The sequence below is a fragment of the Mustelus asterias genome, unplaced genomic scaffold (genome assembly GCF_964213995.1).
Source record: "Mustelus asterias unplaced genomic scaffold, sMusAst1.hap1.1 HAP1_SCAFFOLD_3550, whole genome shotgun sequence".
Classification (NCBI taxonomy): domain Eukaryota; kingdom Metazoa; phylum Chordata; class Chondrichthyes; order Carcharhiniformes; family Triakidae; genus Mustelus; species Mustelus asterias.
In genome coordinates this window covers 378-11,902 of record NW_027593495.1, presented here as the reverse complement: position 1 = coordinate 11,902, position 11,525 = coordinate 378, and positions in this window count along the sequence as shown.

Here is an 11,525-nt window from a genome sequence, read left to right as displayed (position 1 = left end):
GAGAGGTTTGTGCATCACCCTTCTCTTGGCATTCCAACACCAACTCTTCTGTGTAGCATCGGAGCTCTCCATGCTCAGTGTGTGAGTACAGGGTGGTCTCGGGCTCAGTGTGTGAGTACAGGGTGGTCTCGGGCTCAGTGTGTGAATACAGGGTGGTCTCGGGTTCAGTGTGTGAATACAGGGTGGTCTCGGGCTCAGTGTGTGAGTACAGGGTGGTCTCGGGCTCAGTGTGTGAGTACAGGGTGGTCTCGGGCTCAGTGTGTGAATACAGGGTGGTCTCGGGCTCAGTGTGTGAATACAGGGTGGTCTCGGGCTCAGTGTGTGAATACAGGGTGGTCTCGGGCTCAGTGTGTGAATACAGGGTGGTCTCGGGCTCAGTGTGTGAGTACAGGGTGGTCTCGGGCTCAGTGTGTGAGTACAGGGTGGTCTCGGGCTGAGTGTGTGAGTACAGGGTGGTCTCGGGCTCAGTGTGTGAGTACAGGGTGGTCTCGGGCTCAGTGTGTGAGTACAGGGTGGTCTCGGGCTCAGTGTGTGAGTACAGGGTGGTCTCGGGCTCAGTGTGTGAGTACAGGGTGGTCTCGGGCTCAGTGTGTGAGTACAGGGTGGTCTCGGGCTCAGTGTGTGAGTACAGGGTGGTCTCGGGCTCAGTGTGTGAGTACAGGGTGGTCTCGGGCTCAGTGTGTGAATACAGGGTGGTCTCGGGCTCAGTGTGTGAGTACAGGGTGGTCTCGGGCTCAGTGTGTGAGTACAGGGTGGTCTCGGGCTCAGTGTGTGAGTACAGGGTGGTCTCGGGCTCAGTGTGTGAGTACAGGGTGGTCTCGGGCTCAGTGTGTGAATACAGGGTGGTCTCGGGCTCAGTGTGTGAATACAGGGTGGTCTCGGGCTCAGTGTGTGAGTACAGGGTGGTCTCGGGCTCAGTGTGTGAGTACAGGGTGGTCTCGGGCTCAGTGTGTGAATACAGGGTGGTCTCGGGCTCAGTGTGTGAATACAGGGTGGTCTCGAGCTCAGTGTGTGAGTACAGGGTGGTCTCGGGCTCAGTGTGTGAGTACAGGGTGGTCTCGGGCTCAGTGTGTGAATACAGGGTGGTCTCGGGCTCAGTGTGTGAATACAGGGTGCTCTCGGGCTCAGTGTGTGAGTACAGGGTGGTCTCGGGCTCAGTGTGTGAGTACAGGGTGGTCTCGGGCTCAGTGTGTGAGTACAGGGTGGTCTCGGGCTCAGTGTGTGAATACAGGGTGGTCTCGGGCTCAGTGTGAGAGTACAAGGTGGTCTCGGGCTCAGTGTGTGAGTACAGGGTGGTCTCGGGCTCAGTGTGTGAGTACAGGGTGGTCTCGGGCTCAGTGTGTGAGTACAGGGTGGTCTCGGGCTCAGTGTGTGAGTACAGGGTGGTCTCGGGCTCAGTGTGTGAATACAGGGTGGTCTCGGGCTCAGTGTGTGAATACAAGGTGGTCTCGGGCTCAGTGTGTGAATACAGGGTGGTCTCGGGCTCTGTGTGTGAGTACAGGGTGGTCTCGGGCTCTGTGTGTGAGTACAGGGTGGTCACGGGCTCAGTGTGTGAGTACAGGGTGGTCTCGGGCTCAGTGTGTGAGTACAGGGTGGTCTCGGGCTCAGTGCGTGAGTACAGGGTGGTCTCGGGCTCAGTGCGTGAGTACAGGGTGGTCTCGGGCTCAGTGTGTGAGTACAGGGTGGTCTCGGGCTCAGTGTGTGAGTACAGGGTGGTCTCGGGCTCAGTGTGTGAGTACAGGGTGGTCTCGGGCTCAGTGTGTGAGTACAGGGTGGTCTCGGGCTCAGTGTGTGAATACAGGGTGGTCTCGGGCTCAGTGTGTGAATACAAGGTGGTCTCGGGCTCAGTGTGTGAATACAGGGTGGTCTCGGGCTCAGTGTGTGAGTACAGGGTGGTCTCGGGCTCAGTGTGTGAGTACAGGGTGGTCTCGGGCTCTGTGTGTGAGTACAGGGTGGTCTCGGGCTCTGTGTGTGAGTACAGGGTGGTCTCGGGCTCAGTGTGTGAGTACAGGGTGGTCTCGGGCTCAGTGTGTGAATACAGGGAGGTCTCGGGCTCAGTGTGTGAATACAGGGTGGTCTCGGGCTCAGTGCGTGAGTACAGGGTGGTCTCGGGCTCAGTGTGTGAATACAGGGTGGTCTCGGGCTCAGTGCGTGAGTACAGGGTGGTCTCGGGCTCAGTGTGAGAGTACAGGGTGGTCTCGGGCTCAGTGCGTGAGTACAGGGTGGTCTCGGGCTCAGTGTGTGAATACAGGGTGGTCTCGGGCTCAGTGCGTGAGTACAGGGTGGTCTCGGGCTCAGTGTGAGAGTACAGGGTAGTCTCGGGCTCAGTGTGTGAGTACAGGGTGGTCTCGGGCTCAGTGTGTGAGTACAGGGTGGTCTCGGGCTCGGTGTGAGAGTACAGGGTGGTCTCGGGCTGAGTGCGTGAGTACAGGGTGGTCTCGGGCTGAGTGTGTGAGTACAGGGTGGTCTCGGGCTCAGTGTGTGAATACAGGGTGGTCTCGGGCTCTGTGTGTGAGTACAGGGTGGTCTCGGGCTCAGTGTGTGAATACAGGGTGGTCTCGGGCTCAGTGTGTGAGTACAGGGTGGTCTCGGGCTCAGTGTGTGAGTACAGGGTGGTCTCGGGCTCAGTGTGTGAATACAGGGTGGTCACGGGCTCAGTGTGTGAGCACAGGGTGGTCTCGGGCTCAGTGTGTGAGTACAGGGTGGTCACGGGCTCAGTGTGTGAGTACAGGGTGGTCTCGGGCTCAGTGCGTGAGTACAGGGTGGTCTCATAGAACATAGAACATAGAACATTACAGCGCAGAACAGGCCCTTCGGCCCACGATGTTGCACCGACCAGTTAAAAAAAACTGTGACCCTCCAACCTAAACCAATTTCTTTTCGTCCATGAACCTATCTACGGATCTCTTAAACGCCCCCAAACTAGGCGCATTTACTACTGATGCTGGCAGGGCATTCCAATCCCTCACCACCCTCTGGGTAAAGAACCTACCCCTGACATCGGTTCTATAACTACCCCCCCTCAATTTAAAGCCATGCCCCCTCGTGCTGGATTTCTCCATCAGAGGAAAAAGGCTATCACTATCCACCCTATCTAAACCTCTAATCATCTTATATGTTTCAATAAGATCCCCTCTTAGCCGCCGCCTTTCCAGCGAAAACAATCCCAAATCCCTCAGCCTCTCCTCATAGGATCTCCCCTCCAAACCAGGCAACATCCTGGTAAACCTCCTCTGCACCCTCTCCAAAGCCTCCACATCCTTCCTGTAATGTGGGGACCAGAACTGCACACAGTACTCCAAGTGCGGCCGCACCAGAGTTGTGTACAGTTGCAACATAACGCTACGACTCCTAAATTCAATCCCCCTACCAATAAACGCCAAGACACCATATGCCTTCTTAACAACCTTATCTACTTGATTCCCAACTTTCAGGGATCTATGCACACATACACCTAGATCCCTCTGCTCCTCCACACTATTCAAAGTCCTCCCGTTAGCCCTATACTCAACACATCTGTTATTCCTACCAAAGTGAATTACCTCACACTTCTCCGCATTAAACTCCATCCGCCACCTCTCGGCCCAACTTTGCAACCTGTCTAAGTCTTCCTGCAAACTACGACACCCTTCCTCACTGTCTACCACACCACCGACTTTGGTGTCATCAGCAAATTTGCTAATCCACCCAACTATACCCTCATCCAGATCATTAATAAATATTACAAACAGCAGTGGCCCCAAAACAGATCCCTGAGGTACACCACTTGTAACCGCACTCCATGATGAATATTTACTATCAACCACCACCCTCTGTTTCCTATCCGCTAGCCAATTCCTGATCCAATTTCCTAGATCACCCCCAATCCCATACATCTGCATTTTCTGCAGAAGCCTACCATGGTGAACCTTATCAAACGCCTTACTAAAATCCATATATACCACGTCCACTGCCTTGCCCCCATCCACCTCCTTGGTCACTTTCTCAAAAAACTCAATAAGGTTAGTAAGGCACGACCTACCTGCCACAAAACCATGCTGACTATCACCTATCAATTCATTACTCTCCAAATAACTATAAATCCTATCCCTTATACTCACACACTGAGCCCGAGACCACCCTTATAATATAGGGTGGTCTCGGGCTCAGTGTGAGAGTACAGGGTGGTCTCGGGCTCAGTGTGTGAGTACAGGGTGGTCTCGGGCTCAGTGTGTGAGTACAGGGTGGTCTCGGGCTCAGTGTGAGAGTACAGGGTGGTCTCGGGCTGAGTGCGTGAGTACAGGGTGGTCTCGGGCTGAGTGTGTGAGTACAGGGTGGTCTCGGGCTCAGTGTGTGAATACAGGGTGGTCTCGGGCTCAGTGTGTGAATACAGGGTGGTCTCGGGCTCTGTGTGTGAGTACAGGGTGGTCTCGGGCTCAGTGTGTGAATACAGGGTGGTCTCGGGCTCAGTGTGTGAGTACAGGGTGGTCTCGGGCTCAGTGTGTGAGGACAGGGTGGTCTCGGGCTCAGTGTGTGAATACAGGGTGGTCACGGGCTCACTGTGTGAGTACAGGGTGGTCTCGGGCTCAGTGTGTGAGTACAGGGTGGTCACGGGCTCAGTGTGTGAGTACAGGGTGGTCTCGGGCTCAGTGTGAGAGTACAGGGTGGTCTCGGGCTCAGTGTGTGAATACAGGGTGGTCTCGGGCTCAGTGTGTGAGTACAGGGTGGTCTCGGGCTCAGTGTGTGAGTACAGGGTGGTCTCGGGCTCAGTGTGTGAATACAGGGTGGTCTCGGGCTCAGTGTGTGAGTACAGGGTGGTCACGGGCTCAGTGTGTGAGTACAGGGTGGTCTCGGGCTCAGTGTGTGAATACAGGGTGGTCTCGGGCTCAGTGTGTGAGTACAGGGTGGTCTCGGGCTCAGTGTGTGAGTAGAGGGTGGTCTCGGGCTCAGTGTGTGAGTACAGGGTGGTCTCGGGCTCAGTGCGTGAGTACAGGGTGGTCTCGGGCTCAGTGTGTGAGTACAGTGTGGTCTCGGGCTCAGTGTATGAGTACAGGGTGGTCTCAGGCTCAGTGTGTGAGTACAGGGTGGTCTCGGGCTCAGTGTGTGAGTACAGGGTGGTCTCGGGCTCAGTGTGTGAGTACAGGGTGGTCTCGGGCTCAGTGTGTGAGTACAGGGTGGTCTCGGGCTCAGTGTGTGAGTACAGGGTGGTCTCGGGCTCAGTGTGTGAGTACAGGGTGGTCTCGGGCTCAGTGTGTGAATACAGGGTGGTCTCGGGCTCAGTGTGTGAATACAGGGTGGTCTCGGGCTCAGTGTGTGAGTACAGGGTGGTCTCGGGCTCAGTGTGTGAGCACAGGGTGGTCTCGGGCTCAGTGTGTGAGTACAGGGTGGTCTCGGGCTCAGTGTGTGAGTACAGGGTGGTCTCGGGCTCAGTGTGTGAGTACAGGGTGGTCTCGGGCTCAGTGTGTGAATACAGGGTGGTCTCGGGCTCAGTGTGTGAATACAGGGTGGTCTCGGGCTCAGTTTGTGAGTACAGGGTGGTCTCGGGCTCAGTGTGTGAGTACAGGGTGGTCTCGGGCTCATTGTGTGAGTACAGGGTGGTCTCGGGCTCAGTGTGTGAGTACAGGGTGGTCTCGGGCTCAGTGTGTGAGTACAGGGTGGTCTCGGGCTCAGTGTGTGAATACAGGGTGGTCTCGGGCTCAGTGTGTGAATACAGGGTGGTCTCGGGCTCAGTGTGTGAGTACAGGGTGGTCTCGGGCTCAGTGTGTGAGTACAGGGTGGTCTCGGGCTCAGTGTGTGAGTACAGGGTGGTCTCGGGCTCAGTGTGTGAATACAGGGTGGTCTCGGGCTCAGTGTGTGAATACAGGGTGGTCTCGGGCTCAGTGCGTGAGTACAGGGTGGTCTCGGGCTCAGTTCGTGAGTACAGGGTGGTCTCGGGCTCAGTGTGTGAGTACAGGGTGGTCTCGGGCTCAGTGTGTGAGTACAGGGTGGTCTCGGGCTCAGTGTGTGAATACAGGGTGGTCTCGGGCTCAGTGCGTGAGTACAGGGTGGTCTCGGGCTCAGTACGTGAGTACAGGGTGGTCTCGGGCTCAGTGTGTGAATACAGGGTGGTCTCGGGCTCAGTGCGTGAGTACAGGGTGGTCTCGGGCTCAGTACGTGAGTACAGGGTCGTCTCGGGCTCTGTGTGTGAGTACAGGGTGGTCTCGGGCTCAGTGTGTGAATACAGGGTGGTCTCGGGCTCAGTGTGTGAATACAGGGTGGTCTCGGGCTCAGTGCGTGAGTACAGGGTGGTCTCGGGCTCAGTACGTGAGTACAGGGTGGTCTCGGGCTCTGTGTGTGAATACAGGGTGGTCTCGGGCTCAGTGTGTGAATACAGGGTGGTCTCGGGCTCAGTGTGTGAATACAGGGTGGTCTCGGGCTCAGTGTGTGAATACGGGGTGGTCTCGGGCTCAGTGTGTGAATACAGGGTGGTCTCGGGCTCAGTGTGTGAATACAGGGTGGTCTCAGGCTCAGTGTGTGAATACAGGGTGGTCTCGGGCTCAGTGTGAGTACAGGGTGGTCTCGGGCTCAGTGTGTGAGTACAGGGTGGTCTCGGGCTCAGTGTGTGAGTACAGGGTGGTCTCGGGCTCAGTGTGTGAATACAGGGTGGTCTCGGGCTCAGTGTGTGAGTACAGGGTGGTCTCGGGCTCAGTGTGTGAGTACAGGGTGGTCTCGGGTTCAGTGTGTGAGTACAGAGTGGTCTCGGGCTCAGTGTGTGAATACAGGGTGGTCTCGGGCTCAGTGTGTGAGTACAGGGTGGTCTCGGGCTCAGTGTGTGAGTACAGGGTGGTCTCGGGCTCAGTGTGAGAGTACAGGGAGGTCTCGGGCTCAGTGTGTGAGTACAGGGTGGTCTCGGGCTCAGTGTGTGAGTACAGGGTGGTCTCGGGCTCAGTGCGTGAGTACAGGGTGGTCTCGGGCTCAGTGTGTGAATACAGGGTGGTCTCGGGCTCAGTGTGTGAGTACAGGGTGGTCTCGGGCTCAGTACGTGAGTACAGGGTGGTCTCGGGCTCAGTGTGTGAGTACAGGGTGGTCTCGGGCTCAGTGTGTGAGTTCAGGGTGGTCTCGGGCTCAGTGTGTGAGTACAGGGTGGTCTCGGGCTCAGTGTGTGAATACAGGGTGGTCTCGGGCTCAGTGTGTGAGTACAGGGTGGTCACGGGCTCAGTGTGTGAGTACAGGGTGGTCTCGGGCTCAGTGTGTGAGTACAGGGTGGTCTCGGGCTCAGTGTGTGAATACAGGGTGGTCTCGGGCTCAGTGTGTGAGTACAGGGTGGTCTCGGGCTCAGTGTGTGAGTACAGGGTGGTCTCGGGCTCAGTGTGAGAGTACAGGGTGGTCTCGGGCTCAGTGTGTGAGTACAGGGTGGTCTCGGGCTCAGTGTGTGAGTACAGGGTGGTCTCGGGCTCAGTGTGAGAGTACAGGGTGGTCTCGGGCTGAGTGCGTGAGTACAGGGTGGTCTCGGGCTGAGTGTGTGAGTACAGGGTGGTCTCGGGCTCAGTGTGTGAATACAGGGTGGTCTCGGGCTCAGTGTGTGAATACAGGGTGGTCTCGGGCTCTGTGTGTGAGTACAGGGTGGTCTCGGGCTCAGTGTGTGAATACAGGGTGGTCTCGGGCTCAGTGTGTGAGTACAGGGTGGTCTCGGGCTCAGTGTGTGAGGACAGGGTGGTCTCGGGCTCAGTGTGTGAATACAGGGTGGTCACGGGCTCACTGTGTGAGTACAGGGTGGTCTCGGGCTCAGTGTGTGAGTACAGGGTGGTCACGGGCTCAGTGTGTGAGTACAGGGTGGTCTCGGGCTCAGTGTGAGAGTACAGGGTGGTCTCGGGCTCAGTGTGTGAATACAGGGTGGTCTCGGGCTCAGTGTGTGAGTACAGGGTGGTCTCGGGCTCAGTGTGTGAGTACAGGGTGGTCTCGGGCTCAGTGTGTGAATACAGGGTGGTCTCGGGCTCAGTGTGTGAGTACAGGGTGGTCACGGGCTCAGTGTGTGAGTACAGGGTGGTCTCGGGCTCAGTGTGTGAATACAGGGTGGTCTCGGGCTCAGTGTGTGAGTACAGGGTGGTCTCGGGCTCAGTGTGTGAGTAGAGGGTGGTCTCGGGCTCAGTGTGTGAGTACAGGGTGGTCTCGGGCTCAGTGCGTGAGTACAGGGTGGTCTCGGGCTCAGTGTGTGAGTACAGTGTGGTCTCGGGCTCAGTGTATGAGTACAGGGTGGTCTCAGGCTCAGTGTGTGAGTACAGGGTGGTCTCGGGCTCAGTGTGTGAGTACAGGGTGGTCTCGGGCTCAGTGTGTGAGTACAGGGTGGTCTCGGGCTCAGTGTGTGAGTACAGGGTGGTCTCGGGCTCAGTGTGTGAGTACAGGGTGGTCTCGGGCTCAGTGTGTGAGTACAGGGTGGTCTCGGGCTCAGTGTGTGAATACAGGGTGGTCTCGGGCTCAGTGTGTGAATACAGGGTGGTCTCGGGCTCAGTGTGTGAGTACAGGGTGGTCTCGGGCTCAGTGTGTGAGCACAGGGTGGTCTCGGGCTCAGTGTGTGAGTACAGGGTGGTCTCGGGCTCAGTGTGTGAGTACAGGGTGGTCTCGGGCTCAGTGTGTGAGTACAGGGTGGTCTCGGGCTCAGTGTGTGAATACAGGGTGGTCTCGGGCTCAGTGTGTGAATACAGGGTGGTCTCGGGCTCAGTTTGTGAGTACAGGGTGGTCTCGGGCTCAGTGTGTGAGTACAGGGTGGTCTCGGGCTCAGTGTGTGAGTACAGGGTGGTCTCGGGCTCAGTGTGTGAGTACAGGGTGGTCTCGGGCTCAGTGTGTGAGTACAGGGTGGTCTCGGGCTCAGTGTGTGAATACAGGGTGGTCTCGGGCTCAGTGTGTGAATACAGGGTGGTCTCGGGCTCAGTGTGTGAGTACAGGGTGGTCTCGGGCTCAGTGTGTGAGTACAGGGTGGTCTCGGGCTCAGTGTGTGAGTACAGGGTGGTCTCGGGCTCAGTGTGTGAATACAGGGTGGTCTCGGGCTCAGTGTGTGAATACAGGGTGGTCTCGGGCTCAGTGCGTGAGTACAGGGTGGTCTCGGGCTCAGTACGTGAGTACAGGGTGGTCTCGGGCTCAGTGTGTGAGTACAGGGTGGTCTCGGGCTCAGTGTGTGAGTACAGGGTGGTCTCGGGCTCAGTGTGTGAATACAGGGTGGTCTCGGGCTCAGTGCGTGAGTACAGGGTGGTCTCGGGCTCAGTACGTGAGTACAGGGTGGTCTCGGGCTCAGTGTGTGAATACAGGGTGGTCTCGGGCTCAGTGCGTGAGTACAGGGTGGTCTCGGGCTCAGTACGTGAGTACAGGGTCGTCTCGGGCTCTGTGTGTGAGTACAGGGTGGTCTCGGGCTCAGTGTGTGAATACAGGGTGGTCTCGGGCTCAGTGTGTGAATACAGGGTGGTCTCGGGCTCAGTGCGTGAGTACAGGGTGGTCTCGGGCTCAGTACGTGAGTACAGGGTGGTCTCGGGCTCTGTGTGTGAATACAGGGTGGTCTCGGGCTCAGTGTGTGAATACAGGGTGGTCTCGGGCTCAGTGTGTGAATACAGGGTGGTCTCGGGCTCAGTGTGTGAATACGGGGTGGTCTCGGGCTCAGTGTGTGAATACAGGGTGGTCTCGGGCTCAGTGTGTGAATACAGGGTGGTCTCAGGCTCAGTGTGTGAATACAGGGTGGTCTCGGGCTCAGTGTGAGTACAGGGTGGTCTCGGGCTCAGTGTGTGAGTACAGGGTGGTCTCGGGCTCAGTGTGTGAGTACAGGGTGGTCTCGGGCTCAGTGTGTGAATACAGGGTGGTCTCGGGCTCAGTGTGTGAGTACAGGGTGGTCTCGGGCTCAGTGTGTGAGTACAGGGTGGTCTCGGGTTCAGTGTGTGAGTACAGAGTGGTCTCGGGCTCAGTGTGTGAATACAGGGTGGTCTCGGGCTCAGTGTGTGAGTACAGGGTGGTCTCGGGCTCAGTGTGTGAGTACAGGGTGGTCTCGGGCTCAGTGTGAGAGTACAGGGAGGTCTCGGGCTCAGTGTGTGAGTACAGGGTGGTCTCGGGCTCAGTGTGTGAGTACAGGGTGGTCTCGGGCTCAGTGCGTGAGTACAGGGTGGTCTCGGGCTCAGTGTGTGAATACAGGGTGGTCTCGGGCTCAGTGTGTGAGTACAGGGTGGTCTCGGGCTCAGTACGTGAGTACAGGGTGGTCTCGGGCTCAGTGTGTGAGTACAGGGTGGTCTCGGGCTCAGTGTGTGAGTTCAGGGTGGTCTCGGGCTCAGTGTGTGAGTACAGGGTGGTCTCGGGCTCAGTGTGTGAATACAGGGTGGTCTCGGGCTCAGTGTGTGAGTACAGGGTGGTCACGGGCTCAGTGTGTGAGTACAGGGTGGTCTCGGGCTCAGTGTGTGAGTACAGGGTGGTCTCGGGCTCAGTGTGTGAATACAGGGTGGTCTCGGGCTCAGTGTGTGAGTACAGGGTGGTCTCGGGCTCAGTGTGTGAGTACAGGGTGGTCACGGGCTCAGTGTGTGAGTACAGGGTGGTCTCGGGCTCCGTGTGTGAATACAGGGTGGTCTCGGGCTCAGTGCGTGAGTACAGAGTGGTCTCGGGCTCAGTGTGTGAGTACAGGGTGGTCTCGGGCTCAGTGTGTGAGTGCAGAGTGGTCTCGGGCTCAGTGCGTGAGTTCAGGGTGGTCTCGGGCTCAGTGTGTGAGTACAGGGTGGTCTCGGGCTCAGTGCGTGAGTACAGGGTGGTCTCGGGCTCAGTGTGTGAGTACAGGGTGGTCTCGGGCTCAGTGTGAGTGTACAGGGTGGTCTCGGGCTCAGTGTGTGAATACAGGGTGGTCTCGGGCTCAGTGTGTGAGTACAGGGTGGTCTCGGGCTCAGTGTGTGAGTACAGGGTGGTCTCGGGCTCAGTGTGTGAGTACAGGGTGGTCTCGGGCTCAGTGTGTGAGTACAGGGTGGTCTTGGGCTCAGTGTGTGAATACAGGGTGGACTCGGGCTCAGTGTGTGAGTACAGGGTGGTCTCGGGCTCAGTGTGTGAATCCAGGGTGGTCCCGGGCTCAGTGTGTGAATACAGGGTGGTCACGGGCTCAGTGTGTGAGTACAGGGTGGTCTCGGGCTCGGTGTGTGAGTACAGGGTGGTCTCGGGCTCAGTGTGTGAATACAGGGTGGTCTCGGGCTCAGTGCGTGAGTACAGGGTGGTCTCGGGCTCAGTGTGTGAATACAGGGTGGTCTCGGGCTCAGTGTGTGAGTACAGGGTGGTCTCGGGCTCAGTGTGTGAATACAGGGTGGTCTCGGGCTCAGTGCGTGAGTACAGGGTGGTCTCGGGCTCAGTGCGTGAATACAGGGTGGTCTCGGGCTCAGTGTGTGAGTACAGGGTGGTCTCGGGCTCAGTGTGTGAGTACAGAGTGTTCTCGGGCTCAGTGTGTGAGTACAGGGTGGTCCCGGGCTCAGTGTGTGAGTACAGGGTGGTCTCGGGCTCAGTGTGTGAATACAGGGTGGTCTCGGGCTCAGTGTGTGAATACAGGGTGGTCTCGGGCTCAG